Raw genomic sequence first — 27413 nt, forward strand, 5'->3', positions numbered from 1 at the left:
CAGCTGACTTCCTAGGCACCTTGGCAGGGAGCTGGATAGGAAGTGGGATAATCAGGACTAGAACCAGTGCTCATATGGGATGCTGGCATCACAGGCAGCGGCTTAACCCACTGTGCCACAACTCCGGTCCTCTTTTTGAACTCTTTAGGTAGTGAAGCATTAAGCTTTTGACTGTAACATAAGTTAAAAAGTATGTCTTTTCAAAAATTGAAAAAGGAAGGAAGGAAAGGAAAAGGAAAAGGAAAGGAAAGGAAGGAAGAGGAGAAGGGAGGAGAAGAGGGGAGGGGAGGCGAGGGGAGGGGAGGCGAGAAAAAGGAAGAAATAGGGTGGGAAGAAGTAGGAGAGGAAGTATATTTCTAGAATTGCATCTATGAATTACATGGAATTTGTTCCTTTTTGTTCCTAATATTACATTAACATGATAATTGTATGTAGTAATTATTATATATCTGCTGTGACCCTGAAAATCTAATGTATTAATAAATTCCCTTTAAAAAAAGATTTCTGCATCTCATGCTGGAGTGCCTGGGTTTGGTAACTAGCTTTGGCTTCTGGTTCTAGTCTCTTGCTAATGCAGACCCTAGGAGTTGACAGGTGATGGTCAAATAGTTGGGTCCCTGTCACCTGTGTGGGAGAGTGTGTTGAGTTTCTGTCTTCTGACTTTGGTCCTGGCCCAGATCTGCCTTGAATATTATGGGCATTTTGGGAGTGAATCAGAGGATTCAGGAATCCTCTGTCTCTATCCTTCTTTGTTTCTCTGCCTCTCAAACAAACAATTTTTAAGTTAAAAAAAATATGATCAATTTCTTTACAAGACACACTTATAAGACAAAACAATTTAATAGCTAAAATAATATAATCTTGAATAAAAGCAAATTAATTTAGAAAAAGTGATAATGAAGCTTGCTAAACTCATTTTTCCTTATACTATTTTCTTCAACTTTTCAAACTTCTAGGGTCCATGGTTATATTTAATTCAAACTACTTAAAATTATAGATTCTATAGAAATTTATCATCAGACCAAAATAAGATTGGAATATAAAAGAGCTTCAAACAAGCAGAAATAATGCACACACACACACACATAAATATACACACAATGCTCTTAAAAGATGTGACCACTTCATCACTTCTATTTAACCAAGGGATCAACAGTGTACTGGTAAATCTTTAATAACTGGATATCTAGAAGATATATGTATATATAAGATTATAAGTTGCAAAGATTTTATAGAATACAACTTAAGACAATAAAATATGGGGCCGGTGCTGTGGCACAGTGGGTTAACGCCCTGGCCTGAAGCACCGGCATCCCATATGGTTGCTGGTTCTAGTCTCAGCTGCTCCTCTTCCGATCTAGCTCTTTGCTATGGTCTGGGAAAGCAGTATAAGATAGCCTAAGTCCTTGGGCCCCTGCACCCGCATTGGGAGACCCAGAAGAAGCTCCTGGCTCCTGGCTTCAGATCAGCACATCTCTGGCCATTTCAGCCATCTGAGGAGTGAACCAGCGGATGGAAGACCTCTCTCTCTTTCTCTACCTGTCTCTGTAACTGTCTTTCAAATAAATAAAATAAATCTTTAAAAAAGACAATAAAATATATAATGCTCTTTATTATAATTTCCACAGAGAAAATTAATTCTCAAATAATGCGATGAACTTGCCTCATTCTTGAATGTATACCTAATCTATGGGTGTCATTGACAAAGGAGTGTAGGACTAATGTGTGGTTAACATTTTCATGTATGCTCATATTAATGAGTAAAGACAGACACAAAACAATGAAGACATGGTTGCCAATGATAAACTTTGAACTGAACTCAATAACAGGTTTGAATACTATATGAGGATTTCCTCAGTTTTTTCTGTGCTATTGGCAATGTAATAGTGATTATATATAACAGCATTTCTGCCTGAGAAGAGGGTACTTGAAAAACATTTGTGGGAAATATATACAATGAAAATCAAATGCATAAATTACAAACATTTTGCACCTAAATAAAATCATCTGTTTATTCCATTTTTCCACAGAAACTTTGAAGTATACTTGTACTACAATAAAAAAATATACTTGTACTAAAATAAATTATGTGAATTTAGTATTAATAGCCACAAGTTAATAAAATGTAGTGATATCATTAAGAATGTTAACTTTGGGATATGTATTACCATGTTTTTAGTATAAAAAGAAAAAGTAATTGTAAAAAATAGAAACAGGCCAGCATCGTGGCTCAATAGGCTAATTCTCCGCCTTTCGGTGCTGGCACACCGGGTTCTAGTCCTGGTTGGGGCGCCGGATTCTGTCCCAATTGCCCCTCTTCCAGGCCAGCTCTCTGCTATGGCCCAGGAGTGCAGTGGAGGATGGCCCAAGTCCTTGGGCCCTGCACCCGCATGGGAGACCAGGAAAAGCACCTGGCTACTGGCTTCGGATCAGCATGATGCATCAGCCACATGGCGCTGGCCGTGGCGGCCATTGGAAGGTGAACCAACGGCAAAAGGAAGACCTTTCTCTCTGTCTCTCTCTCTCTCACTGTCCACTCTGCCTGTCAAAAAAAAATTAGAAATTAGATAAAAAAAACGAAATTAGATAGAGTCTCTAGATTAATAAACCTAAGAACATTTTTTTAAAGTAAAGTACAAATTCTACAAAATTGTGAATATAGTCAAGGACAAAATAGAAGGTAAATTTACAAAATTACAGTCAAGAAGCAGTAAGTGAGAATACATTCAGAGGTGATTAAAGCTATTGAAAATCAAGAAATGGCCACTTATGTGGGAAAGCAATGTTTATTCAAATGAAATCCAAATTGATATACTGAGAAACAACCTAGGAGAAATTAAAATATTGTAAGGAATTTCTCCTAAAATGTTAGCAACCAGATCTGATATTTTTTCATATTTTCAAGAAACAGGTAATTTCCAAAACACATACACTCTACTTCAGCTCATAGAAACAGATGGGAATTTTTAAAATTAATTTTGAAAAGCTGGTATGATCTTGAAAATAGAACCTTACAAGAAACAATCCCAAAAGTAGCAAGAACATTATGAATGTTTTGATTATGGTACAGAAGGAATATCCTACTTAAGCAAATTGAGTGCAGTAATAAAGGAACATAATGCATTGTGATCACAGACAATGATAAGAATAGAAAGAACAGTTTCTTAATGGGAAATGTTCTGACAGAAACACCATATAAAAGATCAAACATGGAAAAATGAACCATCTCCTCAAAAGATAAGCACTAAGCAATAGATAAAAATCAACATCAATTTTGGATAACAGTAACAACAATAAAAAATTGCTACATTAGAAATGGGATGGTTCTTTTACATGATTTGAATGACCTTTCACAAACAAATTCAATTATTTTGCTACCTGTCATCTGTGCTTCTGAGGGTATTTGTAGCTATTGTAAATCAGTATGGTAGAAATACTATCGAATGTTATGATAGTAACTTCTGAAGCAGCCTGAAATTGCCCATGATAAGAGTATTTATTGCACTGAAATTGGCAAACACTAACAATCAGATCTGGTCTGTTGTTATATTGATTGTCCAAAGTGTTGGCAAAATTTTTGTGTAAAGGACCAAATAATAAACACTTGGTACTTCCATGAATTCATGGAAATTGGAGTTAAAAGAAAAGGAGATTTTGGTGCAAAAAGGTTTTTTTTTTTAACTTTTATTTAATGAATATAAATTTCCAAAGTACAACTTATGGATTACAATGGCTTCCCCCCCATACCGTCCCTCCCACCCACTACCCTCCCCTTTCCCACTCCCTCTCCCCTTCCATTCACATCAAGATTCATTTTCGATTATCTTAATATACAGAAGATCAGCTTAGTATACATTAAGTAAGGATTTCAACAGTTTGCTCTCACACAGAAACATAAAGTGAAAAATAATAGATGATTTTTTTTAAATGATGATGAAATCAGAGCAGACCTATTGTCATGTTTAATCCCAGTGAGAGTCAAGTTGGGAATTGATAATTTCTTTCTTTTTTTTTTTTTTTTTTTTTTTTACAGAGGATCAGTTTAGTATAGATTAAGTAAAGATTTCAACAGTTTGCACCCCCATAGAAACACAAAGTGAAATATATTGTTTGAGTACTCGTTATAGCATTAAATCTCAATGCACAGCACATTAAGGACAGAGATCCTACATGAGGAGTAAGTGCACAGTGACTCCTGTTGTTGACTTTACCAATTGACACTCCTGTCTATGGCATCAGTAGTCTCCCTATGCTCCGGTCATGAGTTTCCAAGGCTATGGAAGCCCTCTGAGTTCTCCGATTCTTATCTTGTTTAGACAAGGTCATAGTCAAAGTGGAGGTTCTCTCCTCCCTTCAGAGAAAGGTACCTCCTTTTTGAAGACCTGTTCTTTCCACTGGGATCTCACTCGCAGAGATCTTTTGCCAGAGTGTCTTGGCTTTCCATGCCTGAAATACTCTCATGGGCTTTTCAGCCAGATCCGAATGCCTTTAGGGCTGATTCTGAGGCCAGAGTGCTATTTAGGACATCTGCCATTCTATGAGTCTGCTGAGTATCTCACTTCCCATGTTGGATCAACTCCCCTTTATTTATTCTATTGGTTAGTGTTAGCAGGTACTAGACTTGTTTATGTGCTCCCTTTGACTCTTAGTCCTTTCATTATGATCAATTGTGAACTGAAATTGATCACTTGGAATAGTGAGATGGCATTGGTACATGCCACCCTGATGGTATTGAATTGGAATCCCCTGGTATGTTTTTAACTCTACCATTTGGGGCAAGTCAGCTTGAGCATCTCCCAAACTATACATCTCTTCCCTCTCTTATTCCCACTCTTATGTTTAACAGGGATCACATTTCAGTTAATTTTTAACACTTAAGAATAACTGTGTATTAATTACAGAATTAAACCAGTCATATTAAGTAGAACAGACAAAAAAACTACTAAGAGGGATAATGTATTAAGTTGTTCATTAACAGTCAGGCCTATGCTGATCAAGTCACCGTTTCCCATAGTGTCCATTTCACTTCAGGAGGTTTCCTTTTTGGTGTTCAGTCAGTTGTCACCGATCAGGGAGAACATATGGTATTTGTCCCTTTGGGACTGGCTTATTTCACTCAGCATGATGTGTTCCAGATTCCTCCATTTTGTTGCAAATGACTGGATTTCGTTATTTCTTACTGCGGTATAGTATTCTAAAGAGTACATATCCCATAATTTCTTTATCCAGTCTACCGTTGATGGGCATTTAGGTCGGTTCCAGGTCTTAGCTATTGTGAATTGAGCTGCAATAAACATTAGGCTGCAGACCGCTTTTTTGTTTGCCAATTTAAATTCCTTTGGGTAAATTCCAAGGAGTGGGATGACTGGGTCGAACGGTAGGGTTATCTTCAGGTTTCTGAGGAATCTCCAGACTGACTTCCATAGTGGCTTGACCAGTTTGCATTCCCACCAAGAGTGGGTTAGTGTCCCTTTTTCCCCACATCCTCGCCAGCATCTGTTGTTGGTAGATTTCTGAATGTGAGCCATTCTAACCGGGGTGAGGTGAAACCTCATTGTGGTTTTGATTTGCATTTCCCTGATTGCTAATGACCTTGAACATTTTTTCATGTGCCTGTTGGCCATTTGGATTTCCTCTTTTGAAAAATGTCTATTGAGGTCCTTGGCCCATCTCTTAAGTGGGTTGTTGGTTTTGTTTTTGTGGAGTTTCTTGATCTCTTTGTAGATTCTGGTTATTAACCCTTTATCTGTTGCATAGTTTGCAAATATTTTTTCCCATTCTGTCGGTTGTCTCTTCACTCTCCTGACTGTTTCTTTTGCAGTACAGAAACTTCTCAATTTGATGCAATCCCAATAGTTAATTTTGGCTTTGACTGCCTGTGCCTCCCGGGCCTTTTCCAGAAACTCTTTGCCTGTGCCAATATCTTGAAGGGTTTCTCCAATGTTTTCTAGTAACTTGATGGTGTCAGGTCGTAGATTTAGGTCTTTAATCCATGTTGAGTGGATTTTTGTGTACGGCGTAAGGTAGGGGTCTTGCTTCATGCTTCTGCACGTTGAAATCCAATTTTCCCAGCACCATTTATTGAATAGACTGTCCTTGCTCCAGGAATTGGTTTTAGATCCTTGATCAAATATAAGTTGGCTGTGGATGTTTGGGTTGATTTCTGGTGTTTCAATTATGTTCCATTGGTCTATCCATCTGTTTCTGTACCAGTACCATGCTGTTTTGATTACAACTGCCCTGTAGTATGTCCTGAAATCTGGTATTGTGATGCCTCTGGCTTTGTTTTTGTTGTACAAGATTGCTTTAACTATTCGAGGTCTCTTGTGCCTCCATATAAATTTCAGCACCAATTTTTCCAGATCTGAGAAGAAGGTCTTCGGTATCTTGATTGGTATTGCATTGAATTTATAAATTGCTTTTGGGAGAATGGACATTTTGATGATGTTGATTCTTCCAATCCATGAGCATGGAAGATTTTTCCATTTCTTGGTATCCTCTTCTATTTCTTTCTTTAAGGTTTTGTAATTTTCATCATAGAGATCTTTAACGTCCTTGGTTAAGTTTATTCCAAGGTATTTGATTGTTTTTGTAGCTATTGTGAATGGGATTGCTCTTAGAAGTTCTTCCTCAGCCATGGCATTGTCTGTGTATACAAAGGCTGTTGATTTTTGTGCATTGATTTTATACCCTGCTACTTTGCCAAACTCTTCTATCAGTTCCAATAGTCTCTTAGTAGAGTTCTTTGGGTCCCCTAAATAAAGAATCATGTCATCTGCAAAGAGGGATAGTTTGAGTTCTTCCTTCCCAATTTGTATCCCTTTAATTTCTTTTTCTTGCCTAATAGCTCTGGCTAGAACCTCCAGAACTATATTGAATAGCAGTGGTGAGAGTGGACATCCCTGTCTGGTCCCAGATCTCAGTGGAAATGCTTCCAACTTTTCCCCATTCAATAGGATGTTGGCTGTGGTTTTTTCATAGATTGCTTTGATTGTATTGAGGAATGTTCCTTCCAAACCCAGTTTGCTTAGAGTTTTCATCATGAACGGGTGTTGTATTTTATCAAATGCTTTCTCGGCATCTATTGAGATAATCATATGGTTTTTCTCCTGCAGTCTGTTAATGTGGTGTATCACATTGATTGTCTTGCGCACATTAAACCATCCCTGCATACCAGGGATAAATCCCACTTGGTCTGGGTGGATGATCTTTCTGATGTGTTGTTGCATTCTATTGGCCAGAATTTTATTGAGGATTTTTGCATCTATGTTCATCAGGGATATTTGTCTGTAATTCTCTTTCAGTGCTGCATCTTTTCCCGGCTTAGGAATTAAGGTGATGCTGGCTTCATAGAAAGAATTTGGGAGGATTCCCTCTTCTTCGATTGTTCTGAATAGTTTGAGAAGAATTGGAGTCAGTTCTTCTTTAAATATCTGGTAGAATTCAGCAGTGAATCCATCTGGTCCTGGGCTTTTCTTTGTTGGGAGGGCCTTTATTACTGTTTCAATTTCTGTCTCAGTTATGGGTCTGTTTAGGTTTTCGATGTCTTCCTGGTTCAATTTAGGTAGGTTGCATGTGTCCAGGAATCTATCCATTTCTGATAGGTTTCCCTGTTTGCTGGCATACAAGTCCTGGTAGTAATTTCTGATGATTCTTTTTATTTCTGTGGTGTCTGTTGTTACGTTTCCTTTTTCATCTCTGATTTTATTGATTTGGGTCTTTTCTCTTCTTTTTTTAGTTAGTTGGGCAAGTGGGGTGTCAATTTTGTTTATTTTTTCAAAACACCAGCTCCTCGTTTGGCTGATTTTTTGGAATGTTTTTCTTGATTCAATCCTGTTGATTTCTTCTCTGATTTTAATTATTTCTCTTCTCCTACTAGATTTGGGTCTGGTTTGCTGTAGGTTTTCTAGATCCTTGAGGTGAATTGAAAGCTCATCTATTTGGTGCCTTTCCAATTTCTTGATGTAGGCACCTATTGATATAAACTTTCCTCTTAACACTGCTTTTGCTGCATCCCATAAGTTTTGGTATGTTGTGCTGTTATCCTCATTTACTTCCAGAAAGTTTTTGATTTCTCTTTTGATTTCTTCTATGACCCATTGTTCATTCAGGAGCATGTTGTTCAATCTCCATGTGTTTTCATATGCTCTAGGGATTCCTGAGTTGCTAATTTCCAACTTCATTCCTTTATGGTCTGAGAAGCTGCATGGTATGATTCTAATTCTTTTGAATTTGCTGAGACTTGCTTTACGGCCTAGTATGTGGTCAGTCCTAGAGAAGGTTCCATGTACTGCTGAGAAGAATGTAAAATCTTTAGCTGTAGGATTGAAAGTTCTGTAGATATCTGTTAGATCCATTTGGGCTATAGTGTCGTTTAAATCTACTGTATCCTTGTTGATCTTCTGTCCTATTGATCTGTCTATTTCTGAGAGTGGAGTATTGAAGTCCCCCAGTACTATTGTATTGGGGTCTAAGTCTCCCTTTAAGTCCGTTAACAAATCTTTTAGATAATCCGGTGCCCTGTAGTTAGGTGCATATACATTGATAATTGTTATATCTTCCTGTTGAATTGATCCCTTAATCATTATGTAGTGTCCCTCTTTGTCTCTCTTAACGGTTTTTGTGATAAAGTTTATGTTGTCTGAAATTAAGATGGCTACACCCGCTCTTTTTTCATTTCTGTTGGAATGGTATATCTTTTTCCAGCCTTTCACTTTCAGTCTGTATGGATCTTTGTTGGAAAGATGTGTTTCTTGTAAGCTGCAAATAGATGGGTTTTGTTCCTTAACCCAATCAGCCAATCGGTGTCTTTTAACTGGACAGTTCAGGCCATTCACGTTCAATGTGACTAATGATAAGTGGTAACTTTGCCCTGCCATTTGCCAAAGATAAGTTCTAATATATGCTTTGAATTCCCTGTGATCTTTTGCTGTGAGGTTTCCTTCCTTTACCTTCTTTCATATTGATGACCGTGTTTCTGTGTTTCTGTGTGTAACACATCTTTAAGCATCTTTTGCAGGGCTGGACGAGTGGCAACAAATTCTTTCAATTTCTGTTTGCTATGAAAAGTCTTTATTTCACCTTCATTCACAAATGATAGCTTTGCAGGATATAATATTCTGGGCTGGCAGTTTTTCTCTCTTAGTACCTGGGCTATATCTCGCCATTCCCTCTTAGCTTGTAGAGTTTCTGATGAGAAGTCAGCTGTGAGTCTGATTGGAGATCCTCTGAGAGTAATCTGACGTTTCTCTCTTGCACATTTTAGGATCTTTTCTTTATGTTTCACTGTGGAGAGTTTAATTACAACGTGTCGTGGTGAGGATCTCTTTTGGTCGTGTTTATTAGGGGTTCTGTGGGCTTCCTGTACTAGGATTTCTCTGTCCTTCTCCAAACCTGGGAAATTTTCTGCTAATATCTCACTAAAAAGGCCTTCTAATCCTTTCTCCCTCTCCATGCCTTCAGGAACTCCTAGAACCCGAATGTTGGGTTTTTTAATAGTATCCTGAAGATTCCCGACAATATGTTTTAGATTCCTAATTTCCTCTTCTTTTCTTTGGTCTGACTGTATGTTTTCCTGTTCTCTGTCTTCTAAGTCCGATATTCTCTCTTCTGCTTCACCCATTCTGTTTGTAAGGCTCTCTATTGTGTTTTTCATTTGATTTATTGAATTCTTCACTTCAGTCACTATCCCAGTTTCCTGTTGTACTAGTTGTTTCGTTTCATTTTGATTCCTCCTTAATATTTCATTTTCACGAGAGAGATTTTCTATCTTGTCCATTAAGGATTTCTGTAGTTCAAGAATTTGTTTTTGAGAACTTCTTAATGTTCTTATCAATTTTTTGAGATCTGCTTCTTGCATTTCTTCTATGTCATCATCCTCATAATCTTGAATTGGGGTGTCTTTTTCATTTGAGGGCTTCATGGTGACTTCCTTGTTTTTATTACCTTGGTTTTTGCGTTTGTTATTTGGCATATTGGAGATATTTGGTTTCTTCACTGTGGTGCTTTTTCTTGTTATACTGTGACTCTAGATTAAGTGGACTATCTGTTTTTGATGGAGCCTTAGGGCTTGAGATGGGTGTGGCCTGAGAGCTCTGTTTGGTGTGCCAAAGGTGACACTCCCAGGTTAGGTGTGGTAAACCTTTCTCTCTCTCTCTCTTTCTTTTTTTTTTTTTGATTCAAAAGGGAAGTTATTCTGCACAGCTGAATGAAGTTGGAGGTAGTTAGTAGGCAAATGATATACCCACAGGAGCCAGAGATCAGAAGCTCTTTCCCAAGGACCACACAAGGAATCTGTTCGGCCCTCAGAGTGGGCTCAAATTCTCCTTCAGTCTCCCACTGGGTTGCCAAAGTTACGGAATTGTAGCGTCTCTGGAGAGTGCTCACATGAATTCCGTGAGTTCTCTCCCCCACCGTCTCTTATTTCACAGACTCAGTTCAGTAGCACCACAAATTTACTAGGTCCTAATCTCCTGTTAATTTGCCCCGCCCAGAGTCAGGTTTTTCTGCTAGGCTCAGGGCCGGTGCAGACCTGAGGTCGCTCTGCTTATGACGTATGTCCAAGATGGCGCCTGCTCTTTGTCTTGCTCACCCTTGAGAGGTGAGCGGAGAGAGAGAAACCCGTGTTCGTACCAGTCACCTTTTTTTTTTTTTCCTCTCTCTCCCTTCCAGTTAGCCTGGTGAAGTCCCCCACCCCCGGGGGTCGTTCCCTCTAGTCTCCTCTCTCCACTTGCCTGCCGGTGTCTCGGGCTATTGAGGTTCGGCTCACCTCGCGTTCCAGCGCTGGTGTGTTGAGTCTGCCACTGGTGTCCCGAACTGTGGGCTCCCACGCTCTCCACGCAGGTCCGCTCCCCTTCCAGCGCCGATGTGTGGACTCGGAGCCCTGGACGTCCCAAGTCTCCCCGCTGTTGTCTGTGTGGCATGCACTCCCCTTCGAGCACTGGCGCACAGAGCCTGCAGCTTGCGCAGCTCGGTCCCGCGGCTCGGCTTCCGCACGGTGGGCGACCTTGTTCTCCCAGTAGGTCCTCCGATTCGCGGCCACTCAATCCAGAAGAGTTTCCTCTGCAATATTTTCCTGGTTCTTTTTTCTGAGGCTACCGTAACTCCCCTTTTATTAAACTAAATGTTCCCAGACTATCGGTGCGCGCCCTCACTATTCCGCCATCTTGGCTCCGCCCCGGTTCTCTAATCGCAAAAAGGTTTTAAAATCCATGCACACAATGGCTCTCCTTTTAAAAAAATATTTATTTATTTATTTATTTGACAGGTAGAGTTGTAGACAGTGAGAGAGACAGAGAGAAAGGTCTTCTTTCTGTTGGTTCACTCCCCAAATGGCTGCCACGGCTGGCACCACACACCAATCTGAAGCCAGGAGCCAGGTGCTTTCTCCTTGTCTCCCATGTGGGTGCAGGGCCCAAGCACTTGGGCCATCCTCCACTGCCCTCCTGGGCCACAGCAGAGAGCTGGACTGGAAGAAAAGCAACCAGGACTAGAACTCAGCGCCCATATGGGTGCTGACACCACAGGTGGAGGATTAACAAAGTGAGCCACGGCGCCGGCCCCACAATGGCTCTCCTAAAGGTCATGAAAAATGCATATTATGGAAAAAAAATTCATGGATTTAAAACATTTTTGTACCAAAAAAAGCTCACCTTTAAATTCAACATTTAAGAGTATTCAACATTAAGAGGGTTCCTAAAGCATTCTCTTATTTTGTATTTTGAGTGCCACATTATGTCTATGCCATAACTGCCATTGAAGTATGCAAAACACTACAGACCATAAAAAATGGGTGTGACTGGTCCTAAAAAATGTTATTTACAAAAATAAACTTTGGGCTGGATTTTTTTTCTGTTGGTCATAGTTTGCCAGCTTCTGATCTAGACTTTTATTTTTTCAGATTTATTTATTTTGAAAGTCACAGTTACAGTGGAGAGGCAAACAGCCAGAGAGAGAGAGAGAGAGAGTCTTCGATCTGCTGTTTCACTCGTCAGATAGCCAGTGCTGGACCAGGCCAAAGCCAGGAGCCAGGAGCCTCCATATGGGTGACAAGGACCCAAACAATTGGGTCATCCTCTACTGCTTTTCCCAGGCCATTAGCAAGGATCTGGATGGGAAGTTGAGCAGTCAGGGTACAAACTGATGCTTATATGAAATGCTGGCATTGCAAGTGGCAGCTTTACCTGCTACCCCACAATGCCAGCCTCTGAACTAGATTTTTAAAAGTGATGGAGAAAATGTTCAAAATGCATGTGAAGTTTAAAAGTATGGAAAGTAATTATTACACTGTGAAAAGCACAAAAAAGTTGATATTCTTCCAGAATTAAAAAATTTGAGTCAGCCAGGAATTCCCCTCACATTGTTGAAAACCAGGTAAAATTTCAGCATATATCTTCCTTGTTTCACTTTTATTTTTCACTTTAATGCATGTAAACTAAAATGTCAACAGTTGCAACACATCTTTCAGATGCAATTGGATGGTGACTAATTGTATAAGAGTTTACAAAAATCAGTGAAAGCATTCTGCAAGAAGCAATTGGCTCTGTGAAGTTTGCAAGGAAAAGATAAGAATTACAATTCCCAGACAACACAAAAAAGGAAATGATAGGTAAGAGGAATCAAAAAAGATATTTGTAGATACCTATATTATCTTCATAGAAAATCCAAGACAAGCACCTAGAAACTATAAAAAGTAATAAAACTTATCTTACCAGAGTGGTAAGTTTCAAACTAAACAATGACAAAAGCAGTAGATCTGGAGTAGGCTTTTCGTGCAACAGTTAAGGCACTGTTTGGGACTCCCACATCCCTTATTGGAAAGCCTGGGTTCATGTCCCAGTTCCACTTGCAATTCTAACTTCCTGCTAATGTGCACTTGGGGAGGAAACAGGTGATGGCTCAGTAGATGGGGGAGACCTGGATTGATTCTAGCCTCCTGGCTTTGGCCTGGCCCAGCCCTGGCTATTGCAGGCATTTGGTGAGTGAATCAACAGACATAATCATAATGGAAAATTAATATTTATAAAAAAACAATAAAAAGCTCAAAATTCAAGACTAAGACTTATGTAAGTATAGAAGTAATTAATATTTTAGAGAAAATTCTTCTCAGTTTAATATCCTTTTAGCCAATATATAAATATAATTTTAAGACAATTTAAGAAAATAGAAATATATGAGTGAAAAGGTAGAAAACTTACCCAAATAGGTTTAAATATACTTAAAAATTATAATTTAAATAGCATAGAAATTGTCAATCGTGAACTGAATATTTAAATTATAGCAAGAAGTTACTACGCTTTGATTACTTAGTTAGCAAAGATTTATTCTAAGTTTCATAGTAAATATTACCTGTTTGAAGGACAAGTAAGCTAGACAGAACTCTAGAAAGCAAAATGAAAAAATTTCCTACCACACACCTCATCTCCCCATCCCACCTCCCTGTCATTGACACATATATTCACTTCCCAGAAGCAGCCTCTGGTAAATGCTTAAAATCAGATAGTTTCTGCTCATTCCACACGTTATATGCATCCATAATAACTGTATATCCATGGATATGTACTTCTTTATAGAAGTTGAGTCACAGCATCTATATTAATCTGTCACTTGCTCTTTTTACTTTCTGATAAATAATGAGCATTTTTCCATCAGTATGGAAACATTTAACTGTGCGGAGATTACAGTGTGTCTACATAACCGTGTTATTTCGTTCTTTCTAGTAGTCTAATTTTCAACTGTCCATTTATATCACAACTTATTTATTTGAACTCACTTTGATGAATTTTTTGAGTGTGCTATCATCTATACTGCAACATGCTTATATGTATATGTATGTATATATATATACACATACACACACATACAAACACATGCACATATGCATTTTTAAAAAAGATATCAGCATAGAGAGATTATCTTCCATCCTCCTTTTCACTTCTGAAATGTCCACAGCAGCCAGGACTAGGTCAGACTGAGTCAGAAGTTTGAACCTCAATCTAGATCTCTAACATGGTTGGCAGGGACCCAAGTATATGAGGCATCATCTGCTGCTTTCCAGGGTGTACAATAGCAACAAGGTGGATTGGAATCTGAGGTGGGACTCAATCTCAGGCAGTCTGATACAGCATGTGGGCATCCCAAATGGCGGCATAGCCTACTGTACCAGTACTCCCACTACATGTACATAGTTTTAAAGACTAGTCAAGTAACATAGTTTCAGAATACATTCTTATTTATATATGTATTTGTTGAAAGGCAGAGAGACAGAGAGAAATTTCCCATCCACTGGCTCACTCCCCAAAAGTCCACAACAGCCAGGGGTGAGATGAGCCAAGGAAAAGCTCAGGGACTCAAGCTGGGTCTCCCATGTGAGTGGCAGGAACTCAACTGCCTGAGCAATCACCTGCTTCCCTCTAGGACATGCATTAGAAGGAAGCCAGAATTAGGAGCATAGCTGAGACTTAACCAATAGGCCAAACTCCTACCTCCAGGGCAAATTCTTTGATGTGCTGTCTGTATTTAAACTTTTTATAGATATTGCCAAATAGTTTAATAGAAGCTTTATATCGATTTATATTTCTACTATTAATGTATGATAATTCACTTTTGTCCTAGGAAATCATCCATTTACCTCATTGTCACTAATCTAATCAATGAAAATGAACCTAATTTTAAATTTGCATCTCTTTAAAAGTAATTGAATAGCTTTTCATATTTATTATTTTTTCTGAGTTACTTACTCATGTTCCTAATTTTTTCTTGAATTGATTTATAGATACCAATTCATAATTTATTAATATTCTAATTTTTATTATTTTATTAATTTTTATAAATTTATTTCTTCCCATATCAAAGAAATGAACACTTTATGCAATCTGTTTTATATATTCCTTTGTTTCTATATTATGATGGTTGTTATTGTTATATTAATAGTCTTAGTTTTAGATAATAAAATATAATGCTCAAGGGGCCACCTCATAAAAAAGTTCTACAGGCCGGCGCCGTGGCTCAATAGGCTAATCCTCTGCCTGTGGCGTCAACACCCCAGGTTCTAGTCCTGGTTGGGGCACCAGTTCTGTCCCGGTTGCCCCTCTTCCAGGCCAGCTCTCTGCTATGGTCCGGGAATGCAGTGGAGGATGGCCCAAGTGCTTGGGCCCTGCACCCCATGGGAGACCAGGAGAAGCACCTGGCTCCTGGCTTCGGATCAGTGCAATGCGCTGGCCACAGGGCACCAACTGTGGCGGCCATTGGAGGGTGAACCAATGGCAAAGGAAGACCTTTCTCTCTGTCTCTCTCTCTCACTGTCCACTCTGTCAAAAAAAAAAAAAAAGTTCTACAATTATCTAGGTTTTCTCCATTATTTTTACATTTTTGCTCTTGAAAACAACTCTTTAACCTATTTTAAATTTAGTTTTACATAAAGTATTATGTAGAGAGTCAACTTCTCTCACCCAATATTTGTCCAGTTGTGAAAGAAGATTCAGTGGTGCCTCAAAACAAACAGAGTACTGGAACACTGTGATTATATGCTACCATGAAAACTGATCCATGTCGGAAGTGAATGATATATATTTCTAAATCAAAACTTAACAACTTGGTGTTCAGGAATGCTTCCAAAAGCTTTAGAGCAGACATCATGAAAGATCAGTGACAATTAGAGCTTTGATTGCATAGGGCAGGGAGCCTTCCAGAGAGCATGAGGGAAGATTATAGTGTGTCCCAATAGCTGCAAGAATAGTTAGGCTGGGACAAAGATCTAAGGACACAGTGACTCGAGGTGCAGCTGGAAGCATCAGCAAGGATTGATCAGGAAGGGCCTGGAGAGCTATGATAACAATTCCAATTTTTATCTTAAGATAATTATGTGCAAGGTATGTATTATATTGTTCACTTCAAGCTCAGTGGCTGAAGAAAACACTGAAGTGAGCAGTGTCCAGAACAATATTTACTTTTCCCTCACGAAACAGTCCAATAAGCATCTCAGCTCATCAGGCATGTATTGCTCCATGTAGCTGTGCAAGGGAGCGACTCCTTCCTTCTTGTTTCTGCAACTCCGGCGTCGCATTGTCTTTTACATGTGACAAAGCCTTCACCACATCCAGGTTCCAGCTGGCAGAGTGTGGACAAAACAGGCCTGCTATTATAAGGCACTAGACCAAAGCTAGCACACATTCCTCTCTGCACTTTCCACTGATGAGATCTGAGCAGCATGGAAGTTCCTTATTGCAAGGAAGGCTGGGAAATGTAGTCTAACTTTGAATCCAGGAAGAAGTGAAACATCGAAGATTATAGGCAACTAACAGCCTCTGTCCTAGATAATATGATCACTCTTTTAAGCATAAAGAAAGTACAAATCCAAAAAAGTTAAATAACTTTCCCAGAGTCACAAGGAAGAAAGCTGCATCAAAATTCACTCGCCTGATTCTAAATTCTTTTCATTGCACTGCCAAATTTCCTTCATATCCTCCTCAGCTCCTGAGAATGCATGAAGAAAAGTAAGGAAATAAAATTTGCCCTCTTCCCTTGGAGATTATATGCCATGGTTTGGAAAACAACAGCTATTAGGCCAAATCCAGCTTGCTGCCTATATTTGTAAGTAAAGTTTTATTAGAACACAGCTTCACTCATTTTTTTAACATATTGTCTATGATTGCTTTTTATGGAAAGATACAGAGATGAGTAGTTGTGATAAGACTGCAAAATTGAGAAAAAGAAGTACTATTTGGCCCTTTACAGAAAGTAGAATATCTCCTGTAGAATATCTTATGTTTACCAAAACACTTTTTTTCCTCCATGGAGAATTTGTTAATCAGTGAAATACTGCACATCGTTTTAAGATGAATAGGAAACTATGAGAGCTCCATAGCTCAACAAAAAGACTGAACTGCAGCATACCAAATAAAGTAAGAATTCCACAAGGACACAATTTAAGAGATGAAATAAATGTTAAAATAAGCATTTCAAATAGGACCAAAGAGAGGTAATATCGGTGCCATGCTGAAAGGCAACGGAGTCACTGTAAGAATAACAGAAACACATTCTGGAGCTGTTCCCTTTAGACAGTGTTGATAAAATTTGTTAATACCATATGTTAGTCGTATGCAGGGAGGCACAGTCTGACTACGAATTTTGGAATTTTACCAGCAAACTTGCAAGCTCTGAAGTCGCAGATTTGCTGAACTTCTCATCTCTGTGCAGACTGTGGCTGAAGGTTATAGGAGGAGAACAAGAAGGGAGAAGCAGAACAGTTCCATGTGCCATATGAGTTCAATGAGGCTGGACAGGACACGATCATGTCAATCTCAATCAGTTCTACGTGGCAGCATTAAGTGGGGGGAATGCTGCTGCTTTCTTTGAACGTTACTTTTATTAAATTGGATTTTAACAAAGAGCGATCTGATTGGCTGTCAAGCTATCCAGCTGTGAGATTAACAGGACCATATCCACTAATTGGGACTTGTTAGGTACATCATCATTCATTAAATCAATATGCCCGTGAAAGGGAAGAAAAGCAAGCAGGAAAAGCTCTCTGTGGACCTAATTTTCCCCTCACTTTTTGTCTACAACAGTGAATGGGTTCATTCTATTTAACTCTTTGTGCTGAGGCTTCTGTACAGTTCAGATTGTCTTTGGTTCATCAGGTCAAACTGAAGCCCTAGGAATCAGGCCTTCTTCATTGCCTGATTCTGAAGCCAAAAGTTGACTCCGATTTAATGTGCAGTACAGGGAAGCAAGAGAAATGATGTTTTCCCCAGTTCAGAAGCCAGGGGTGACTGGACGCCTAGCTCTCATAACCTTGGCTTCCAATTCTTAGGACATTTAGTTCCCTGAACTCAAAACATGGAACATGAAATTTCCAGTTACAAAGAGAGTCATTTCTCCTTTGCTATCAAAAAAGTATCTACTGTAGTTGCTGAATTTATAAGAGTCCAGAGGTCTGGCCAAGCATTTTCTAAAGCACATTGCAGAGACCCTAAGTTGGAAATCTGAGTGTCTTCTCAAAGCTATAAGAAATGGTCAAAAGATGCCCGCTGTCCTTCATCCTCAGATTCTTATCATATATATTTTACTTCAGGGAAGCCAATGTCATTCTACAGAGTGACTCCTTTTCATCCTCCCTTACTTTCCAGAGATCAGTTTTTGTCCTTGGTTTTCTCCCCCACCCCTCACTTCATTGGAAAACTCTAGGGTTTGAGTTATTGTAGCATAATTCATGTGCAGATGCTGTAGGGGTACTTGGCCTTCAGGTTTGTGCCTAGCTACACTGAAGGCATGAGTTATTACACAATAATTCACATCATGTCATGTCTTATTGCTTAATTAACTTTTCTATCAGAGTAACACATTTTTGCATCAGCAAATATGGTGCCCTCATATAACTTAAAAGCGTTCCTTTATTTCATGCTGGTGGGTCAGGAATATTGCAGGACCATTTATTAAAGGTAAGTTGAATCTAAGAGCTAGAATGAAAACCATCATCTTTTACCTAAATGTCAAAACTGCCCTCTAAGAACTGCTAGTCTTTTGTTTCATATTAAAAACAGAAAAAGCCAGGGCTTCCAGTCTTTTGTATCACAATAAAAAGAAGTTACCTTTTGGCATTTGTACAGATAAAGGAATCGTGGAATAATTTGGTGTTTTATGCATGTGAGTGTGCCTGTGTGTGTGTTTTCCTGTCCAATTGTATAACTTCCAATTTCAAACCATCTGCTATCCTGTGGTGTTTTTTTTTTTTTCCTTCTTAAACTGCTTTTAGGTCTGCAGGTGTGATCACATGGGATAAAACATCTGTGCTTTGCCTTAGAAAAAGAAGAAGAATATATGCAAAACTGACAGATGATATCAGCTGCCACGAAGTAACAACCATCACAGTATTTATTATAAAGCCTCACGAATTCACAAATTGGGAATCCGTAGTTTAGGATCTTTCCCAGCTGCATTTCCAAAGCTTATGTTCTGTCCATGGGTCAGGAACAAACTGTACATTGACTTTCAACTTCTCAGCCTCAGCTTGCTCTCTGCTCAACAACCCATTAACTCCTCAGCAACAGAGATGGCTACATCACCTCTTCAATTCTGTGGGAAACTGTTCTGTATTCTGTTATGTGTTGGTCATCAAGGGTGGCCACAGAGATAAAGGAGAGGCTCAGGAAATAGTCTATCAGACTCCCAGGTCCTACAGATGGAAGGCACAGCACACCACATGGGACCAACCCCTGGTGGACAGGAAGTGGAAAACGGGAGCAACGGGAAGGCTTGGGCCAGAGTCGTTGCTGGAGGTTCTGAGGAAAAGGCTAGGCTAGGCCGTGCACAGCTGAGGATTGGGTACTGTGAAGAATGTTTTCTTATTGTCTTGTATCTGACCCTGAGAAGATTAAAGCAGAGGATGATTGCCTCTTATAGTGTGGTCATACAGAGGATATCTGACTCTGGATTAGTTTCCATCTCCAAGGCACACTAGGCTGAGCCCTCTTCTTGTTAATGGTGATAAAAACATATAGTTAGTGAGCTGGACTCAGTGTAGATGATCCTAGTTTTGTTGGCAACATAAACAATATCATAATCAGGAGTCAGTGGAACATACGCTGTCTTCTCTTCATCAGATCTGATCATGGTATTGACATTGGCCTCACTGATGTCACAGAGTTTTCTTGCATTCTGTTGGACCTGGTGCTTGTTGGTCTTGACATTCACAAATGAACATGAGTGTGTTGTTTTTGTCTTCTTCATAGCCAACTCAGTAGTCAGGGGAATGCGATGATGGCAGAGTGGTCAACCTTGCTTCTCCTGGGGTGCTCTTCCAAGGATATATGGGCCACCACCAGAGGTACAGTGTCCTGGGCCACAAAAGCAGGGGTAACATAAAGAGTGTGTGTGTGTGTGTGTGTGTGTGTGGCTGTGGACATCATTTAGCTCTGCCTCCTTGGTCTTAGAACCTTTGCTTTGGCTTCCTTCTTCTCCTTCAGCGCCATCTTGGTGAAAAGCTAGGCTGAGCCCTTATTATTGAGGACTAACTCCCACCTCCTCCCCACCCTAGGGACAGCCCTACCCTGCTAGAAAAGATCTTTACATAAAGAAATAAAACTGTCACACACGGCCAGCGCCGTGGCTCAATAGGCTAATCCTCCGCCTTGCGGCACCAGCACACGGGGTTCTAGTCCCAGTCGGGGTGCCGGATTCTGTCCCAGTTGACCCTCTTCCAGGCCAGCTCTCTGCTGTGGCCCGGGAGTGCAGTGGAGGATGGCCCAAGTCCTTGGGCCCTGCACCCGCATGGGCGACCAGGAGAAGCACCTGGCTCCTGGCTTCAGATCAGCGCAATGCGCTGGCTGCAGCGCGCCAGCTGCGGTGGCCATTGGAGGGTGAACCAACGGTAAAAGGAAGACCTTTCTCTCTGTCTCTCTCTCTCACTGTCCACTCTGCCTGTCAGAAAATAAAAAAATTTAAAAATTAAAAAAAAAACTGCCACACACATATCTACGTAATATAAAAGTGGAGGTATAATTGTAATTATGGTCAATAACATAGGTGTATCTCATTTATTGGTGACCAGAAGGAAAACACTGAGACCTGAAGTGAGCCAGTGGGTTGGCCATTAAAAGGACATGCAAGTCGCAAGGGTTCTCACTTTATAAATGTGAGGAAGGTTGGGAATGAGGAGGAAAGTTCACGCTAGTCACTAATATGGTCTTCAACTTAAAGGGGGGAAAATCATTATTTCTTCACCATAGCAGAATAGATGTAATGGAAGTAATACTGATTTGGAATTAGACAGACTTTGCTGGGAATCTCAAAACAATCACTTGCTGGCTCTCTGAATTCAGGCGGATTGTTCAATATACCTGGACCTCAGTTTCATTAACCATAATACAGGGCAAGCAATTACCATCTCGGGGTAATGATGACAATTATAAGCCATATGTATAAGCTATTACAATTGTTCTAATTACCTGGCTTTCCAATGAAAAACCATAAATAGCAGTTATTTATATTCTTTGTTTATGGGTTTATGAAGAGAAGAAAATCATATATGAAAAAATGTTTTCTGTGAAATTTGATAATTATGAGAAAATGGCCTGGTTCTCTAAATAAACACTGACAATATGACTCAAGCACAAATTGTTTACTGGAGAGGAGGAGAGTTTACCTCATTATACTTCCTCTCAAGCTAAGGCACTGGTAAGTTAGGGTTACCACAGGAACAGTGAGTAGGACACACTCAATTTCTAAGTGTGGGCCCCAAGGAAAGATGCACAACACACCCAGAAAGAAGGCAAGAGTTATCCAGAGGGAGATAATCCCAGTACTTAGAAGATTTCATGTCATGTGGAAGGACAAAAAAAGTAAAAATATTGATTTCAGGGGACCAAAGATGAGTCCAGCAGATCCTTTACAGTTTGAGAACCTGGCAAAATATTTTCTCATTTCTCAAATCAGAAAGAGACCCTTTTTTCTGAAGCAATTCTCAAAAACATAATTAGATTTACCTCCTGGTAGTCACTCATACTTTAGTATGAACTCTTACATTCAAATGGTATCTTCCAAATATCAGACACTGAGGAAAGAATCATGATGGGAAGTATTGAAAGAGAGCACTTTTCAATCCAAATGTAAAGTTTTAAACTTTGTTGTCCATTCCATGTCCAAGAAAAGAATCACATAGAGGGAGATGATAATTTCCAGCTGCCAGAGACAGATGCATTTAGTTCATGGGTTTATCCATAGCAAATAAGGAGATTGAAGTCAAGCTGAGAAAACAGCTGTTGCTGAGAAGGCCAAGACCAAGTGACTTCAAAGATGTGGCAAACCCCATTGCCAAGTCAAAGATAGGGAGCACATCCACTGGGGGTGCAAGAAGAGATGAAGGAAGGCTACCAATGGCTCTGAAGCTGAGAAGTGTGTGCCAAAGACAAATGAGTTTACTCAGCAGTTGGTTTTTAATTACTAAGCTGGTCTCTCTGTAGCCACAGGTCTTTCTGCAGTCACAATAGTTCTTACCAGTGGTGATAATTAGCTGTCAGTTACACTACAAGTTCAGGATTGTTTTGAATAGAGCAGCTTAATGGAGGCCTGCCTGACAGAGAAACTATTGAATGAGACTGCAAATGCAGTGGAAACAAAACACTGAAAAACTACCTTCAAAGTGGTCGAAACCAATAAATGAGTCCTTTTTTTAAAAAAAAAAATCTCAATAAGTATGAATTCTTGGGTTAAATACAGGTGATCGTAGACATGGGAACTTCATCTGGTATTGAATTACCAAAGCCTCATCTTCATTGGATCTCAGACACCAAATGCATCTCAAATGTGATAGAACTCATGGACCCACTGGTTTTCTTTGGCCCAGACTAAATGAACTGTAGCAAGAGACGAAAATTGGAGAGATGTAGCCTGCATCAGGCTCTTCAATCTCTTGAAGGGTCTTGCTTCTCACTGACAGAGAGCACCTCACTTCTGCAGGCAAGTAAAGGATGTATACACATGTGCCAGGGGCACTTAGTCTGGGCCCTGATAATTCCCAGCATTTCCTACTGAAATCCTAAAAAGTATCCCCAAGGGCAGTTCTCTGTATGTCTGAATAAATAAGTGTGTGCACAAGGAAATGCATCCCCTTATGTGCATGCTCTCATACTAGCTCTCAAACAAAAAGAACCTCAACAAACTTTGCCAACAGCATCTGAACAAAATCCTTACCAAAGAGATAAGGGAGCCAGCCACTTCGTACTATAATGCATGCACATCAGAGCGAGGCCCACACTCAGAGGATGACCTGGTGGCGCACTCCAGACCACAGCAGCTGCTGCTTCTGAAGCTAAGCTCCACCACCTCATTTTCCTTGCGTCAGCAGTACACAGCTGCCTTCAGTCATCTCACTGGGGAAGATGGGGAACTTCCCACCTTCCTCTTGAAGAAATGGCATCAGCTGTGCCCCTTTTCCTCTGGCTCCACCTACATTCCACAGCTACATCCAAAAGCTGCTCACTCAGCCACCGCTAACCCTCTCTTGGCAACGAGTCCTGGCTATGTTTGTGACTACAGCTGTTCCATCTATCGGATAGCTAGTGGGTCAGAGGGTGACCTCAAACAACTGCATAACCTTGGATAGGCTAGAAGGAAAAGAAAGTGCTAGCGATCCCAAGGTTTGGTGTTGATAAGTGCATCGGGGTGTACACATGCCTCTGTGGGTATAGATAGGTATGGAGGTGTGTGGTCATGTGATTAGATGGGTAGCTGCATGTGTGATGGTGAAGGGCATAGCTATAGGGGTGGCTGGTTGGTATGTATGAAACGGGTAGTGCATGCACATTACTAGCTCTGCTTCTCAAAAATTAGCAAGCCAAATTCAATTTAGATTTATCATGATGGTCTTTCAAGCACATTACATTAAGTTTCATTGTTTATAATTTCCAGATCACTTCAAGTGATCTGCTGAAAGAACATCCAAGCCTTTATTCATTGAATCAGAGTTTCTAGTAGTCAAGTCCCTCGTTGTTGCTCAGAGGTTCCTAAGCCCTCTTTCAAGATCTCTGCCTAAAGCCAATCCTTTTTATATTAAATTTTTTATTTATATAAGGTGAATAAATTTCATATATTTCATATATAGATTTAAAAGTATAATGAAAATTCCCAACATATTCTCCCTATAGTCCATGCTTTCACCCTTTCTCCTCCCTTCCTTACTTTTTCTTTTAATTTTTACAATGATACTTTCAGTTTATTTTATAATCATAATCCTAACCCTCTACCAAAGAATTCAGCAAGTGGTAATTAGAAAAATGACTGTCCCTCAAGAGTATAGACATAGCTGTAAAAAAATCAAATCTGAAAATGTCAATATTGCTCATATACATTTTTGTGCTCTGAATATTAATTGCCACAAATTGGGGAAATATGATATCAGTCTTTTTGGGAGAGAACTATTTCACTAAGCATAATGGTTTTCAGTTGCATCAATTTTGTTATGAAAGACAGGATTTCTATCATTTGTTACAGCTGAGTAGTATTCCACAGTGTGTGTGTGTACATTTTCTTTAGGCAGTCAACATTTGATGGAGATCTGTATTGATTTCATGTCTTAGCTGTTGTAAATTGAGCCGCTGTAAACATGGGAGTACCCATAACTCTTTCAGATGCTGATTGAATTTCCTTTGTATAAAATCCCAGGAGTAGGATAGCTTGATCACAAGATAGATTTATTTTCATATTTTTCTTAGGTATCTCCATACTGTCTTCCATAATGGTTGTACTAGCTTACATTCCAACAAATAGTGGATTAAGGTACCTTTTCCCCCCACATTGTCATCAGCATTTACTATCTTTTGATTTTTCAATGATAGCCATTAGAACTGAGTGAGATGGAACCTCACTGTGGCTTTTATTTGCATTTCCCTTAGGGCTACTGATCCTGAGATTTTTTCATGTGTCTGTTGGCCATTTGAATTTCATAACTTTAAAAATGCCTGTTCATGTCCTTTGACCATTTCTTGACTGGATTGTTTGTATTGTTGTTGCATTTTTTTGAGCTTTTTATATATTCTATATATTAATCCTTGATCAGTTGCATAGTTTGCATGTATTTTCTGCTGTTCTGTTTGCCTCTTCACTTTGTTGATTGCTTCCTTTGCAGTGCAGAAGTTTCTTAGTTTTATGTAATCCCATTAGTCTACTTTTGGTTTTATTGCTTGTGCTTCTGGGGTCTCTTCCACGAAGTCTTTTCAATATGCCAATGTATTACAGAGTTTTCACAGTGCTTTCCTCTAGGAAATTGATGGCATCAGCTTGTAGATTTAGATCCTTGATGCATTTAGAGTTGATTTTTGTGTAAGGTGCAAGGTAAGTGTCTTGTTGTATATCTCTGCACATGAAGATACAATTTTCCCTGCACAATTTGTTGAAGAGACTGTCCTTCTCCAGGGATTTTTAGCTTGTCAAAGATTAGTCAGTTGCATATGCCTGGATTAATTTCTAGGGTTTCTATTGTGTCTCATTCCTCTGCATGTGTATTTTTGTGTGAGAACCAGGCTGTTTTGATTATAACTGCCCTGTAGAATGTCTTGAAATCTGTTATTATGCTGCGTCTGGCCTTGTTTTTGTTGTTCAAGATGGCTTTAGGTATTCAGAGTCTCTTGTGTTTCCATGTGAATTTTAGCATCATTTTTCTAGATCTGAGAACAATGTCACTGGTATTTTGATGGGATTGCACTGAATCTATAAATTGCTTTCAATAGTATGGATATTTTGATGATATAAATTCTTCTAATCCATGAATATGTAATATTTTCTATGTATCTTCTATATATTTATTTAACATAATTTTATTGTAGAGATTTTTCACATTCTTAAATTTATTACATGGTATTTAATTTTTTGTAGTTATCATGAATGGTAGTGATCTTACAAATTCTTTTTTAGCCATGGTATTTTATATGTATACAAAAGCTATTTATTTTTGTGTGTTGATTTTATATCCTGCAAATTTACCAAACTCCTATGAGTTCCAATATTCTCTTCATGTAGTTTTTTGGTTTATCTATATATATATAGGATCATGTCATCTTCAAATAGGGATAGTTTGACTTCCTCCTCTCCAATTTTCATCCCATTGATTTTTTTCTTTACTAATGACTCTAGCTAAAACTTCTGCAACTATAATGGGTAGCGATGGTGAAAGTGAGTATCTTTATCTTGTTCTAGATCTTAGTGGAAATGCTTCTGGCTTTTTCCAATTCAATATGATGCTGGCTGTGGGTTTCACACATACTGCCTTGATTGTATTAAGGAATGTTCCTTCTATTCCCAATTGCTTAAGGTTTTCATCATGAAAGAAGGTTGTATTTTATCAAATGTTTGCTCTGCATCTATTGAAATAACATGGTTTTTATTCTTCAATTTGTTAATGTGATGTATCACATTTATTGATTTGCATATGTTGAAAAATCCCTACATACCAGCAATAAATCCCATTTGGTCTGGGTGAATGATCTTTTTGATTTGTTGTTGGATTTGATTAGCTAGTATTTTGTTGATGATTTTTGCATGTATAATCATCAAGGATATTGGTCTATAGTTCTCTTCCTTTATCTTTTTCTAGTTTTGGAATTAAGGTGATATAGGCCTCAGAGAAGGAGTTTGGAAGGATTCCTCCCTTTCAATTGTTTTTAATAATTTGAGAAGAAATGAGATTATCTCTTCTTAAAAGTCTGATAAAATTCAGCATTGAAGTCATCCAATTCTGGGATTTTCTTTGTTGCAAGGGTCTTTATTACTGATTCCATCTCCATCATGGTTTTTGGCCTTTGAGATTCTGTCTCATGACTCAATTTTAGTGCATTGTATATGTCTAGAAATCTATCTACTTCTTCTAGATTTTCTAACTTGTTGGTATATAGCTGTTTGTAGTAATTATTGATGATTCTTTTTTTTCTGTGGTATCTGTTGTAACATTTCCTTTTTCATGTTTGATTTTATTAATTTGGGTCTTCTCTTTTTTATGTGGTTTGTTGAGCCAACGATGTATAAATTTTGTTTATATTTTCAAAAAATAGCTCTTCATTTCACTGATCTTTTGTATCATTTTTTGCTTCAATTTTGTTTATTTCTCCTCTAATTTGAATTATTTCTTTCTTCCCACTAATTTTGGGTGGTTTGTTCTTTAGAGATGCATTGATAGCTCATTTACTTGATGCTTTTTCAATTTCCTGATGTTGGCACTAATTGCTATAAAAATCCCTCTTAACATTACTTTTGCTTTTTTTTAACTTTTATTTAATGAATATAAATTTCTGAAGTACAGCTTATGGATTACAATGGCTTCCCCCCCATAACATCTCTCCCACCCACAACCCTCCCCTTTCCCACTCCTTCTCCCCTTCCATTCACATCAAGATTCATTTTCGTTTCTCTTTACATACAGAAGATCAGTTTAGCATACATTAAGTAAAGATTTCAACAGTTTGCTCCCACACAGAAACATAAAGTGAAAAATACTGTTTGAGTACTAGTTATAGCATTAAATCTCAATGTACAGCACACTAAGGACAAAGATCCTACATGAGGACACCATCAAATTATTAGAGAGCATTGGACAAACCCTGCAAGATATAGGTACCAGCAATGACTTCTTGGAAAACACCCCAGAAGCACAGGCAGTCAAAGCCAAAATTAACATTTGGGATTGCATCAAATTGAGAAGTTTCTGTACTGCAAAAGAAACAGTCAGGAAAGTGAAGAGACAACCGACAGAATGGGAAAATATATTTGCAAACTATGCAACTGAAAAAGGGTTGATAACCAGAATCTACAAAGAAATCAAGAAACTCCATAACATCAAAACAAAAAACCCACTTAAGAGATGGGCCAAGGACCTCAATAGACATTTTACAAAAGAGGAAATCCAAAGGGCCAACAGACACATGAAA

The 27413-nt window shown here is 38.9% G+C and overlaps 1 long non-coding RNA gene across 2 annotated transcripts in view; it reads right to left on the reverse strand.

Moving 5' to 3' along the window:
* Positions 1–27413, reverse strand: part of LOC138844334 (uncharacterized) — a 41390-nt gene that overhangs the window by 5791 nt on the left and 8186 nt on the right. The gene's annotated exons all lie outside the window — the stretch shown is intronic.

This window comes from Oryctolagus cuniculus, chromosome 1 (assembly GCF_964237555.1).
Source record: "Oryctolagus cuniculus chromosome 1, mOryCun1.1, whole genome shotgun sequence".
Classification (NCBI taxonomy): Eukaryota; Metazoa; Chordata; class Mammalia; order Lagomorpha; family Leporidae; genus Oryctolagus; species Oryctolagus cuniculus.